The sequence below is a fragment of the Perognathus longimembris genome, chromosome 15 (assembly GCF_023159225.1).
Source record: "Perognathus longimembris pacificus isolate PPM17 chromosome 15, ASM2315922v1, whole genome shotgun sequence".
Classification (NCBI taxonomy): Eukaryota; Metazoa; Chordata; class Mammalia; order Rodentia; family Heteromyidae; genus Perognathus; species Perognathus longimembris.
This window is the reverse complement of record NC_063175.1, coordinates 19,960,086-19,971,964: the sequence shown is the minus strand read 5'-3', so window position 1 is coordinate 19,971,964 and position 11,879 is coordinate 19,960,086.

Sequence of the window (11,879 nt, the reverse complement as noted above, 5' to 3'; positions counted from 1 at the left end):
AGTGGGGCATCCAAATTTCCAATTTGTTCTCCCCACTTTCCTGAAACTGCTTCTTAAAATATTACTGCAGGAAAATTCTGAGAATTACTCTGGCTGTAGCATCTGATTAGACTGATCAATGTTGTTTGTCCCAATGCCATGGACAGCTCAAAGGATTAGATGTTCCAACCACACTGGTGTGTGGACAGGTTGCCATGCTTGGTTTGATTGAAAGAGACAGTTGGTGTGGTTTTCAGGATTGTTCTGACCCTGTGTAGGGACAGAGTTAAATTGTTGTTCTGTACTTAAAACTAAAACAACACAAATACTGTACATGAGTTTACAATCCTATCTCCCCTATTTGATTGTAGAGGGACAGGGAAAACAGGTATGGATTTTACTTTTTTTTTTTTTTTTAACAATGATATGAGTGGCTGAATATGGATCCCAGGACATAGCTTCGACATGGAATCCCATGAGACCTGCGCTGGAAAGGGGAGCAGGTGTTTCCAGTGTATTAAATGCATTATTTGTCAAATATATGGTGTGTTAGTTGTTGGGAGTCATCATTTAGGATTGAAATGAAGCCAAAAACTGCACAGTGCTGATTAAAATTCTCTTGTTTTGGATATTTACACTTTGGCAAGGTTATGTCAGGGGTTCAAGATGCTTATTTTGGGAGTAGGGTCTCCTATTCTTTGCAGGGCAGCAAGAGTCCTTCCTAATGTGCTCCCTATCCTACACCCGCTTGTACCCTCACAAGGTGTCTGAGACATTCACCTGTCTGGAGTGGAAGGCCCTGTTGTTTTCATTCACAAGTCTTTAAAGGAAAACTTGTATGGGTATGTCGGGATCTGACAGATCCCTTTCTCCCCGATCTCCCAGGGAAAATGTTTGAACCCCAAAATCTATGAAAGAGCACTCGGCCTTGCCTTCCGCAGAAGGCCAAGGCATACTCTTATGGAAATACGCTAAGTTGAGGAAAGGTTGCTGAAGCCTCCCCTCCCCCCATCCCCTCACATGTCAGGAGTGGAGGCGGAAGAAGGCATCAGGGAGACGCCGTGATGGTTGAATGGGTCTCAAAGGATTTAATTGGGAGGGGGGTTTATATAGCCGTAATGGTGGAAAAGGGAAAGACTTGGGCCACTGGCTAAGCCGGGCTGCCCATCAGGTGATGTCATGAAACTTCCTTTGTGGGCTGGACAACCCTATCATGGTGGCATGCACATGTTCGCCTCCCGAGGGGCGGGGAGCTTCTTTTCCGGTTGAGGCCGGAAGGTGGGAGGGGCTCCCTCCCACACTGTGCCAGGGCTGGGGGAAGGGCAGTGTCTCGCTCTTGGCGCCCTTCCCCCACCAAGGCCAAAATTGAGTCCCCAACATGGGTAGAAGCTCTTTTAGTTTCCACAAAGACAGACCCCTCTGAATGTCATCTCAGCTCTGTACTCTTCCTCCACTCAGGTCTGGATTTTGCATATTTGGAGTCTTACATCCTGGAAGGAAATCGCAACTTTGATAAGCAGCCCAGGTCACCCAAGGGCTGGAACAGATGAGCTTTGTTGAAATCAAGATGGCTTAGGAGAGTTCAACCATCTGTTTTAGTCTAGCACCCTTGGGATGGTTTCTATGTTGGCAAAGTCTCCATGTTCCAAGCCCTCAGCTTTGCAAGGTCATGTGCTCAGCGTCAAATCCCCTAGAGAGAAGCAGGTTTGGGTGGCTGATTCCAAGTAATTAAACTCACAGAAGGCGGACGGCTAAACCTAACTCATAATGTGCTTGTAAAGAGAGAGAGAGTAGGAACAAAGCTTATTTACCTCTGGCCTAGCAGGAATGTAGAGTGAGGGAGTTGGAGAGCACAAAGTTTTTCTGTGAATACCTGCTTATGATGTGGAGCTGGGGTGGGAGTCAGGGTACCAGGTACCCAGGAGCCAGGAGGAAAGCAAATCACACCCCCAAGTAGGTCAAGGAAAGAACAGATCTGCTAAAAAAAAAAAAAAAGGAGAGGGAACTGACATAAGACACTACCTTCATTGCGAGGGTCCTGCATGGAGAGGCTCAATCATGCTAGTTTTCCTGGAATGAGATGCAATTCATTTAGAATGCTAAGGTCAAGGGAGTATGGTTGCAACTCCATCTGGCTTTGCTTTCCTATTGGGGGAGTCAGAGTTGGATGTCTGCAAATAGCGAGCCTTTCTGGGTGATAGACATTTGGCATTATTTCATAGGCTACATGGCAATCCATCATCTAGTTGTCTGCAGTACTTAGATTGAATGGGTCATAACTCTTTCACATTGTCTCAAAAGACATGCAAGAAATAACAGTTTCCTTTAGATTGTGTCTTAAAAAGGAAAACATGTACACATTGTCTCAGGTTTGAGCCAGAAAGTCAATAAGCCTAACTACCAGGGACATCCTCTTACAGTCTTTGTGTAATCATGTGTAATCAATGTGCCTTTGGACAGGGGTGGAGATGGGGTAAGATGTCACCATAGGTGCTCTGTTTCTCCTCGGTGTTAACCCCACTGAGGCTGTTTGAGTGTTCATCCCACAGAGCCATGTCAGATCACCAGTTGGAATGAGCCAGAAGCAGTGAGGCTTGGCCAGGACCAGCCCTCCCTGCTTCCTGCAGTTATAGGACCGATTGGGGGATTCTACAGCTATTCTCATGCTTCCTTGTCCAAAGAGACCCTCCCCAGTGTTGTAGGAGTGTTGTTTGCATCAGAGCCAGACTGCCCTCCTGATTATGTCCACAATGGCCTGTGGAGTGAAAACTCGAGTCTCTGGATGTGTGGAATGTCCCCGCAGGCAAAGATGGTGTGGAAGGGTGAGGCTGCACTCACGATGCAGGTAGTATCAGCCTGGACCAAGCTCTGAATACCAAAGACCCTTGAGGCTCTCGTGTGACACACTCTTATTTCCTCTGATGACTCTAAGGTGACATCAAGAGGAAGGAAGTTATCCAAGATGCCCTTGGCTTCTTCACCTACATGTCAATCTCCTTCTGCATTTGCTGTGTGGGCATGTGATGCTTTCCTACTTATCTCTCAGCTCAAAGCCCTCTTACCCACAGCCATGCTACTGACACAGCACAGCTAGCCCCTTTCATCCATGGTTTTGCTTTCCATGCTTTCAGCAGCCCACAGTCAAACAGTGTGAAAACAGAACACAATATTAGGTATTGTGAGAGAGGAGAGATCACATAACTTTTAACTCAGTGTGTTGTAATTGCTCTATTTTTGGTTATTGTTGCCAATCTGTTTCTGTGACTAATTATCAGTTAAGCTTTATCATAAATACATACATACAGGGGTAAAACATAGTTATATAACATCCATGGCTTGGTATTATCTACTATTTCTATCAGCTTTGCCTACAGTGGGCAGTACAGGGAAGAGGGACTGTTGATTTCTCATGTGATTAACTCTTGCTCTGACTCTTGCCACCACAGCAATGGTTCTTTACCTTGGAAACAACAGCTGCTTCTAGTAGCTACAAGTTCCTGTTTCCAGATTCTCCCATACTGGTTAGCCTCAGAGACACTAGCCATAGCCAGGCCCTAATAACCTCAGCCCCAGGCAAGGTAGCTGCTTCCTAAATTAGTATGCTTTGGGGGGTTACCTCATGCTTTCTCCTTTCTGTGTTCCAAACATTATTGTTAGCTTATCTTTGTTAAAATATATAGTCTAAGTGGCTCTTTCAAGAATTCAATCAATCAATATTTGTGCAGGGCAGGTCTGGGCTATACTCTGTGCTGGGTGCTATGGCTTCTAAATAAAATGTAGTCTCTATTTTTTTTTGAGGAAATTCACATGGAAAAATAATAGCAAAACAGTATAGTACTTTTTTTTTTTGGTGTGTGTGTGTGTGTGTGTGTGTGTGTGTGTGTGATTGAGAATTGAATTCGGTCCCCCTAGTGCTTGCTAGGTAAACACTATCACTTGAGCCATACCCCAGTCCTTTCAACTTTTAGTTTGTTTTTCAGATAAGGTCTTGTGCTTTTTCCCTGGCTGGCCTTGGACTGAGATCCTCATTTTCTAACTTCCATGTAGCTGGAATTACAGGTGTTATCTACATGTTTGGCTTGTTTTTGAGATAAGGTCTGGGTTTTTGCTTAAGGTTTCCTTGAACTATAAATCACCTATCTTCACCCCCTGAGCAGCTGGGAGTTTGAGGCATGTTCCTCCATGCCTGACTGGGAAACATTCTTTTACATTATTTTTCACTTAATCTCTACATTGATCTTTTAAAAATTTCTTTATTGTCAAAGCCTACATTGATCTTGTAATGTATAATTTCCATTTACAGAGGAGGGAATGCTGCTAAGAGATGTAATGGGGTCCCCCCCAAGGGAGGGGACCACAATGTAAGGGGGTCTGAGGGTGGGGGGAATTCCCCATCCCTCCAAGAGTCCACCACTCAGACAGTCTCAAGTAAAAACATGGATTTATTGGGGGAAATAAAAAGTAAACTGACGGGCCAGGGCCGCAGCCCAGACTCAGGAGCTGGGACCACACGCCCCAGGCCACGCTGGGATTCGAGTTATAAAGGCAAACACCACATAGTCAAGCCTGCCACACACAGGTGGCCATTGAGGTTACAACACTTACAGAGCATGCCAGCTCACAGGTTGGTGGCCAATGGAGTTACAATCTGCCTCATGGCAACTGTTTGAAGTAACCTATTACTTTAGTTAGACTTGGCACACGGATTTGGCGGGGCTCACATGTTGCAGGCAGATATGCCTACTCATGGAAGGGCACAGGTTTAACCTTGAGCGGTCCACTACTCAGGTGGTCAAGCAGTTTATACAATCTTATCACAGCGAAGGGGAACTTCCCTTGATAGGGCTGGGGAGATCTTAGTGAAGATGGAGTTGGCTTCTGCTCTCTTTAATCTGAGATGGGGTCAATCTGACACCCCTCAACAGCCAATGATGGCACTGGCCAGATCTGACATCCATATTACAGAGATACCAAGTAACTTTTGTGAAATCACACAGGTAGTAAATAGAGAAGTCCTTGAGCTTGTTTAGGAACTTTCTCAGATGCTGAAAGCAATCAGCAGTTGGGTTAATTGGAAACTGATGTCTTTGTCATTTCTCACTTAGAGGTGTTGCTCACTATTTAAACTGAGAGACACTTTGAGGTATCTCAAACAGCAAACTGTCCAATAAGAGAGGGAAAGAAGACAATTTTGCAAGTGATCAAGGGTGTTTATCTTTAAGATTGTCTTTACATTTTTCGATTTGGGTTCTTGGGTACTTCAGGTTGAACTGTTAAAGGATCAGCATATCACCGCCCCTGCCTCTTGTTGCTAGGATGTTGGAGGGGGCCAGTAGGTACAGAATTCTGCCTCTACAGTTTCATGGGAGGTAGGAGGAAGTGGAGAAGATGGGGGAGAGGAGTGAGCACTCACATTTCCTTCCTCCAATCCCTACAGTGGCTGGTAGCTACCTGAGTAAAGGGGTCAGAAGGGGCTCCCTTACTTCATGACAGGAGTGAGTCTCATGACAAATGTGGCTTGACATATTGCATCCAGGAAGTGTATTTACTGCAACCATTGATTTGTTAAATATGGACAAAATACATACTTTTGGTAGTTCTATTTTAGGACTCTCCTCCTTATACTCATCTTCTTCTCCATCCCTTCCTCTTTCCCTCCTCATCACTGATCTTAGTAGCTGAACTTGACCTTTTCTCTAAGTTTGTTGCAGTAGAGTTGTTTAAAGATACTGTGAGGGGGACTTTGCGGAAGACGGCAGAGGAGAAGCAGAGCGCTTGTGGAGCTCCCTCCAATATCGTAGTTTTCTCACCCCATAGAAACTGTTACTCCTAGAAAGACAGCCAAAGTAAGTTCTAACAGTACAGGGATTCTGAACAGGAAGGAAAAATCGACTTTGCTGGTCTGAAAACACAGATTTGAGCTCCGGGCGGTGTCCTGCCGCCGCGCCAGTGCCGGCACCGGCACAGCACCCGGCACAGCACCCCCGCACTTCACGCAGCTAAAGCGAGAAATACTCCAGACGGCAGCTGAGCACGGACGACCTGACATCGCAGAGACAGCGTGAGTACCCCACAAAAGTTATTCTCACTTGAGCCCACAGACCAGCTTCTGGAAGGCATCCCTGTCCCCACCACCAGAGCAAAGCGCCATCTTTGCCACTGGCATAGGGTCAGGCCAGACTGGAACTGAAGCGGGCCTGGGGAAAGCGAGGTCAAAAAAGCCATCTTTGAAAAGGGCAGGAGGGGCGGAATCAGTGAGAACCAGCTCCGCCCAGAAGAACGCCCCCTGCCCGGGCGGGAGGCTAGTCCTGGACTGCGGCTTAGCCAGAGGTGCCCCGCCCTGCCTGCCGGAATTTCTAATCTTAAAGCAAAAGCTGCGAGCAGCTACCCGGGGCACGGAAACACCAGAGGGAGGAACAAACAGTTCCTGGGACAGCTAAACGGTCCCGTCACAGAGGAAGCCCAATTCCCAGCCCAAAACGGAGCTGCATTCCATACCCACCTATGCCAAGGAGGCCGCCTCCCTCAGGCAAGCAACTCTCAGCCGAGCAAAACAGGCCAGAGGTGCCCCGCCCTGCTGAGTTCACAGCCTAGTCAAGTCCAGGCATCAAAGGCAGCAGCCCCACAGCAGACAGAGGAGCCACAGTTCCTGTGACTGCCCACGTCCCCATCGACAGAGGACGCCCAAGGCCAGCCTGCAAGCTGTGAGAAACTCAGAGACCCACGATGGCACCAACGGGAGAAGGGTCAGAACAGACCCAACCCTTGCCAACTGAAATCAAGTCAAACCAGCCAATCAGGAAAATAGACTGCAGTCCATTGCAGGGAAACCAGAGACTGGGGAGAAACCACCCAAAGAAGGAGGACTCTTTTTTTTCTTCTTCTTCTTTTTCTTTTCAAACATTTTTTTAAACTTTTTTTTTTAAATTTTCTTTTTAATTTTTTCATATCTGAAACATCATTGGTTTTTTTTTTTTTGTTTTTTTTTATTTGTTTGTTTGTTTTCCATTTTTACCGGTTTGTTTTATCAAGTTTTTTTTGTGTTTGTTTATTTGTTTGGGTTGTTCCTTTTCTGTTATTTTCCTTTTTATTTACTTTTTCTGCCTTTTTAAATAATTTTTCTCTGTTTTGTGTATCTGTCTTCCAGTATTTTTACTTTATTTCTCTCGTTGCGTCCTCTTCCTTTAAAAATTACTTTCCTATAACACCTCCACTCTTTTCTGCTAACTCTCCAGTGTCTGTCATTTTACCCTTGTTCTTTCTACTGATTCTACTCTTCTGCACATTTCCACGTCACTGAAACTAAACCAAAATCACCACCACCACCCCAATACATTTTACTCTATTCTCTTTACTACCTCCAACTTACCCTCCTGACTTACTGCCTGGACCTCCAGGTTCCATTGACTCCTGGTTATTGGATAGAAGGTATCCCAGCTTAATACGAGTGAATCAAAGGGGTTCTTAGAGAAAGACAGTCCTAAAAGAACTTAATATAAAAACAAGAATTGCGTATAGGGTTGTAACAGTAAATAAGTAACTACTGAATACAGGGCCCAGGATCGGTTGTTATATTGAAATTGTATTCTTTAGGAACACCAAATCTAACATTATAGACAGGTATACAAGTTATCTGTATATAATTGTAAAATTGTAAGATTTACACAACAGTGCTTGGTAAGGGCTGCTTTGGGTCTTAAACAGTGCTCACAGGTGCTGGGAGACTGGCATTCCCAATTCAAATGGGCAGAAGAAACACAAGAAAGATGGCAAACAATGAAGTCTTATTCCCCACTCAAAACAAGCAGGATGCAGAGCAGTCAATCAAAAACATAGAAGAAAACCCCCAAAATGCTCTACAAAGTCTACTGATAAACATGATAAATGAAAAGTTTGAATCTCTTCAGTCAATTATGTTAGAGCGTGAGGAGGCAAAGCAAAAATTAATGGAGAATTTCATGGCATCCACAAATAGAAAGATAAATGAGCTTCAAGAGTCAAATGAAAAGATAGCTACCCAGCTTAAAGATTTGAGAGACAACACTCAAAACCAAAGTAATGAAGTTAATGAAGTAAAGAAGTCCATACAGGACCTAAGAAATGACATGGAAATCATCAGGAAAGACCAGTCAGAAGGAAAAGAGATTCGAAATCAAGTAGCTAGCCTACAGTCCCAACTAACTGAAGCAGAGGATCGAATCTCAGGAGCTGAAGATTCCTTAGAGTCTATGGAGAAAGATAAAAAATCAATACAAATCCTGTCCAAGCAACAAAACAGATCGCTACAGGAGATTCAAGACATGATCAGGAAGCCCAATTTAAGGATAATAGGTATTGAGGAAAACTTGGAGAAAGAGGTTAATGGTATAGGCAACCTATTTAACAGAATATTAGCTGAGAACTTCCCAAACATCCAGAAGGAAAGGCCTATACAGATACAAGAAGCATTTAGAACCCCAAATTGACCAGACCAGAATAGGACATCCCACTGACACATTGTGATCAAAACAGCTTCAGCAGAGTGCAAGGAAAAAATACTCAAAGCTGTTAGAGCAAAGAAAACAATCACATATAAAGGAAAAGCAATCAGAATCACCCCAGACTTCTCAGCAGAGACCATGAAAGCAAGGAGAGCCTGGAATGAAGTATACCAAACTCTAAATAAAAATAACTACCAACCAAGAATTCTGTACCCAGCCAAACTCTCCTTCATAGCCGAAGGTCAAATAAAAGTCTTCCACAATAAGGAAAAACTGAAACAATATATCTCCACCAAATCAGCTTTACACAAAATCCTTAAAGATCTACTATACAGGGAAAATAATCAAGATCCCAACACAGACAGAGAAATGAACCCTAATTAGTAAACACTAGATCAAGAAATGGGAAGACACAGCTTTAAACAAGATAGTGATAATGAAAGGAACAAACAATCATCTCTCAATCCTAACTGTCAACATTAATGGACTTAATTCTCCAATCAAACGACATAGGCTCATAAGTTGGATCAAAAATCAAGATCCATCTTTCTGCTGCCTCCAAGAGACACATCTATCCAGCAAAAGTAAACATCTTCTAAAGTGAAAGGCTGGAACAAATCTATCAAGCAAATGGCCCCCATAAGCAGGCTGGAGTTGCAATCCTAGTATCAGACAAAATTGACTTCAAATAAAAAAAGGTAAGAAGAGACAAAGAAGGTTACTACATACTAGTAAAAGGATCTCTCCAACAGGAAGAAATAACCATCCTAAATATCTACACATCAAATGCAGAAGCACCCAACTTCATCAAACAAACCCTACTGGCTCTAAAAACATTCAAAGACCCAAACACATTGATAGTGGGGGACTTTAACATTCCACTATCACCTCTGGACAGATCAACACGCCAAAAACTGAACAAAGAAACCACAGAACTAAACAATTGCATAGACCAACTAGACTTAATCGACATCTACAGAATATTCCACCCAGCAAGGACAGAATACACATTCTTTTTGGCAGCACATGGAACATTCTCCAAAATAGATCACATCTTAGGGCACAAAGAAAATCTGTACAAATTCAGAAGTATCAAAATCATTCCCTGCATTCTCTCAGACCACAATGGAACAAAATTAGAGCTCAACTCATTCAGCCACCACAGAAAATCCCACAATTCATGGAGACTAAAGAACACACTGCTGAACCATCAGTGGGTCATTGAAGAAATTAAAATGGAAATTCAAATGTTTATGGACTTCAACCAAGTTGAGGACACAAAGTACCAGCTCCTTTGGGACACAGCAAAGGCAGTACTCAGAGGAAAATTTATATCTCTGAGTACATACATCAACAAACTGGAGAAACAGCAACTCAGTAATTTAAGGAAGCACCTTAATTTTCTGGAGAGAGAACAGCAAGCCAAACCCCATGTCAATAGACAGAAGCAAATAATTAAAATCAAATCAGAATTAAATCAATTAGAGACTAAAAAAACCATCAAAAGAATCAACAAAACAAACAGTTGGTTCTTTGAAAAAATCAACAAGATAGACAGACCCCTGGCAAACCTGACCAAAAAACGAAGGCAGCACACTCAAATAAACAAGATAAGAGATGAAAGAGGTAGCATCACCACAGAAATAACCAAAATTCAGAAAATAATAAGGGACTATTTTGCAAACCTTTATGCCAACAAATTTGAGAACTTGGAAGAAATGGATGACTTCCTAGAAAAAATTGATACCCCCAAACTCAACTATGAAGATTTAAACCTTCTAAACAGACCCATATCCAGTATTGAAATAGAAAAGGCAATAAATGATCTCCCATCCAAGAAAAGCCCAGGTCTAGACGGATTCACTGCAGAATTCTACAAGGCCTTCAAAACAGAACTCACTCCAATATTTCTCAAACTCTTCAATGAAATTGAAAGAGAACATTCACTACCAGACTCATTTTATGAAGCCAGTATAACCCTCATCCCAAAACCAGGCAGAGACTCATCACGGAAAGAGGACTACAGACCAATCTCCCTGATGAACATAGATGCAAAAATTCTCAACAAAATTCTGGCCAATCGACTTCAACAGGTCATCAAAAAAATCATACACCACGATCAAACTGGATTCATCCCAGGGATGCAAAGTTGGTTTAATATACGCAAGTCAATTAATGTAATCCACCACATCAACTGGAGCAAGGTAAAGAACCACATGGTTTTATCACTGGATGCGGAAAAAGCATTCGATAAAATTCAGCACCCATTTATGCTAAAAGCCCTGGAAAAACTGGGATTCCAGGGAACATTCCTGAATATAATCAAGGCAGTTTATGACAAACCAACAGCAAGCATAACTCTAAATGGGGAAAAAGTAAAGCCATTCTCTTTAAAATCAGGAACAAGGCAGGGATGTCCACTCTTGCCCCTGCTCTTCAACATAGTACTAGAATTCCTAGCCAGAGCAATTAGGCAAGAAGAAAATATAAAGGGGATCCAAATAGGAAAAGATGAAGTTAAACTTTCTCTCTTCGCAGATGACATGATCCTATACCTAACGAATCCCATAGACTCTACCCCCAAGCTACTAGAGTTGATCCAAAACTTTGGCAAAGTTGCAGGATATAAAATAAACCTTCAAAAATCAATGGCCTTTCTATATGCTAACAACCTGAAGACCGAGGCTGAAATCAGGAAAGCAACTCCTTTTGCAATAGCCCCCCAGAACATAAAATACCTAGGAATAACCTTAACCAAAGAAGTGAAAGACCTCTTTGATGAGAACTTTAAAAGCTTGAAAAATGAAATTAAGTCAGAACTAAGAAAATGGAAAAACCTCCCATGCTCCTGGATTGGGAGGATTAATATAATCAAAATGGCAATATTGCCAAAGGCTATCTACAAATTCAATGCAATACCCATTAATATTCCAACACCATTCTTTAATGAAATAGAGGAAGCAATCCAGAAATTCATATGGAACAATAAAAGACCTAGAATAGCAAAAACACTCCTAAGCAGGAAGAACAGTGCTGGAGGAATTACAGTACCCAACTTCAAGCTGTATTATAAAGCTATAGTAATAAAAACAGCTTGGTATTGGCACCGGAACGGGCCTGAAGACCAATGGAACAGAATTGAAGACCCAGAATTGAACCCACAGAACTATGCCTACTTAATCTTTGATAAGGAGCTAAAACAATAGTATGGAAGAAAGATAGCCTCTTTAACAAGTGGTGCTGGCAAACTGGCTCAACACATGCAACAAACTAAAACTAGATCCTTATATATCACCCTGCGCCAAAATCAATTCCAAATGGATTAAAGACCTTGAAATCAAAACAGACACCCTGAAAACACTAAAGGAAGGAGTAGGAGAAACACTTGGGCTCCTTGGCGCAGGATGGAACGTCCTTAAC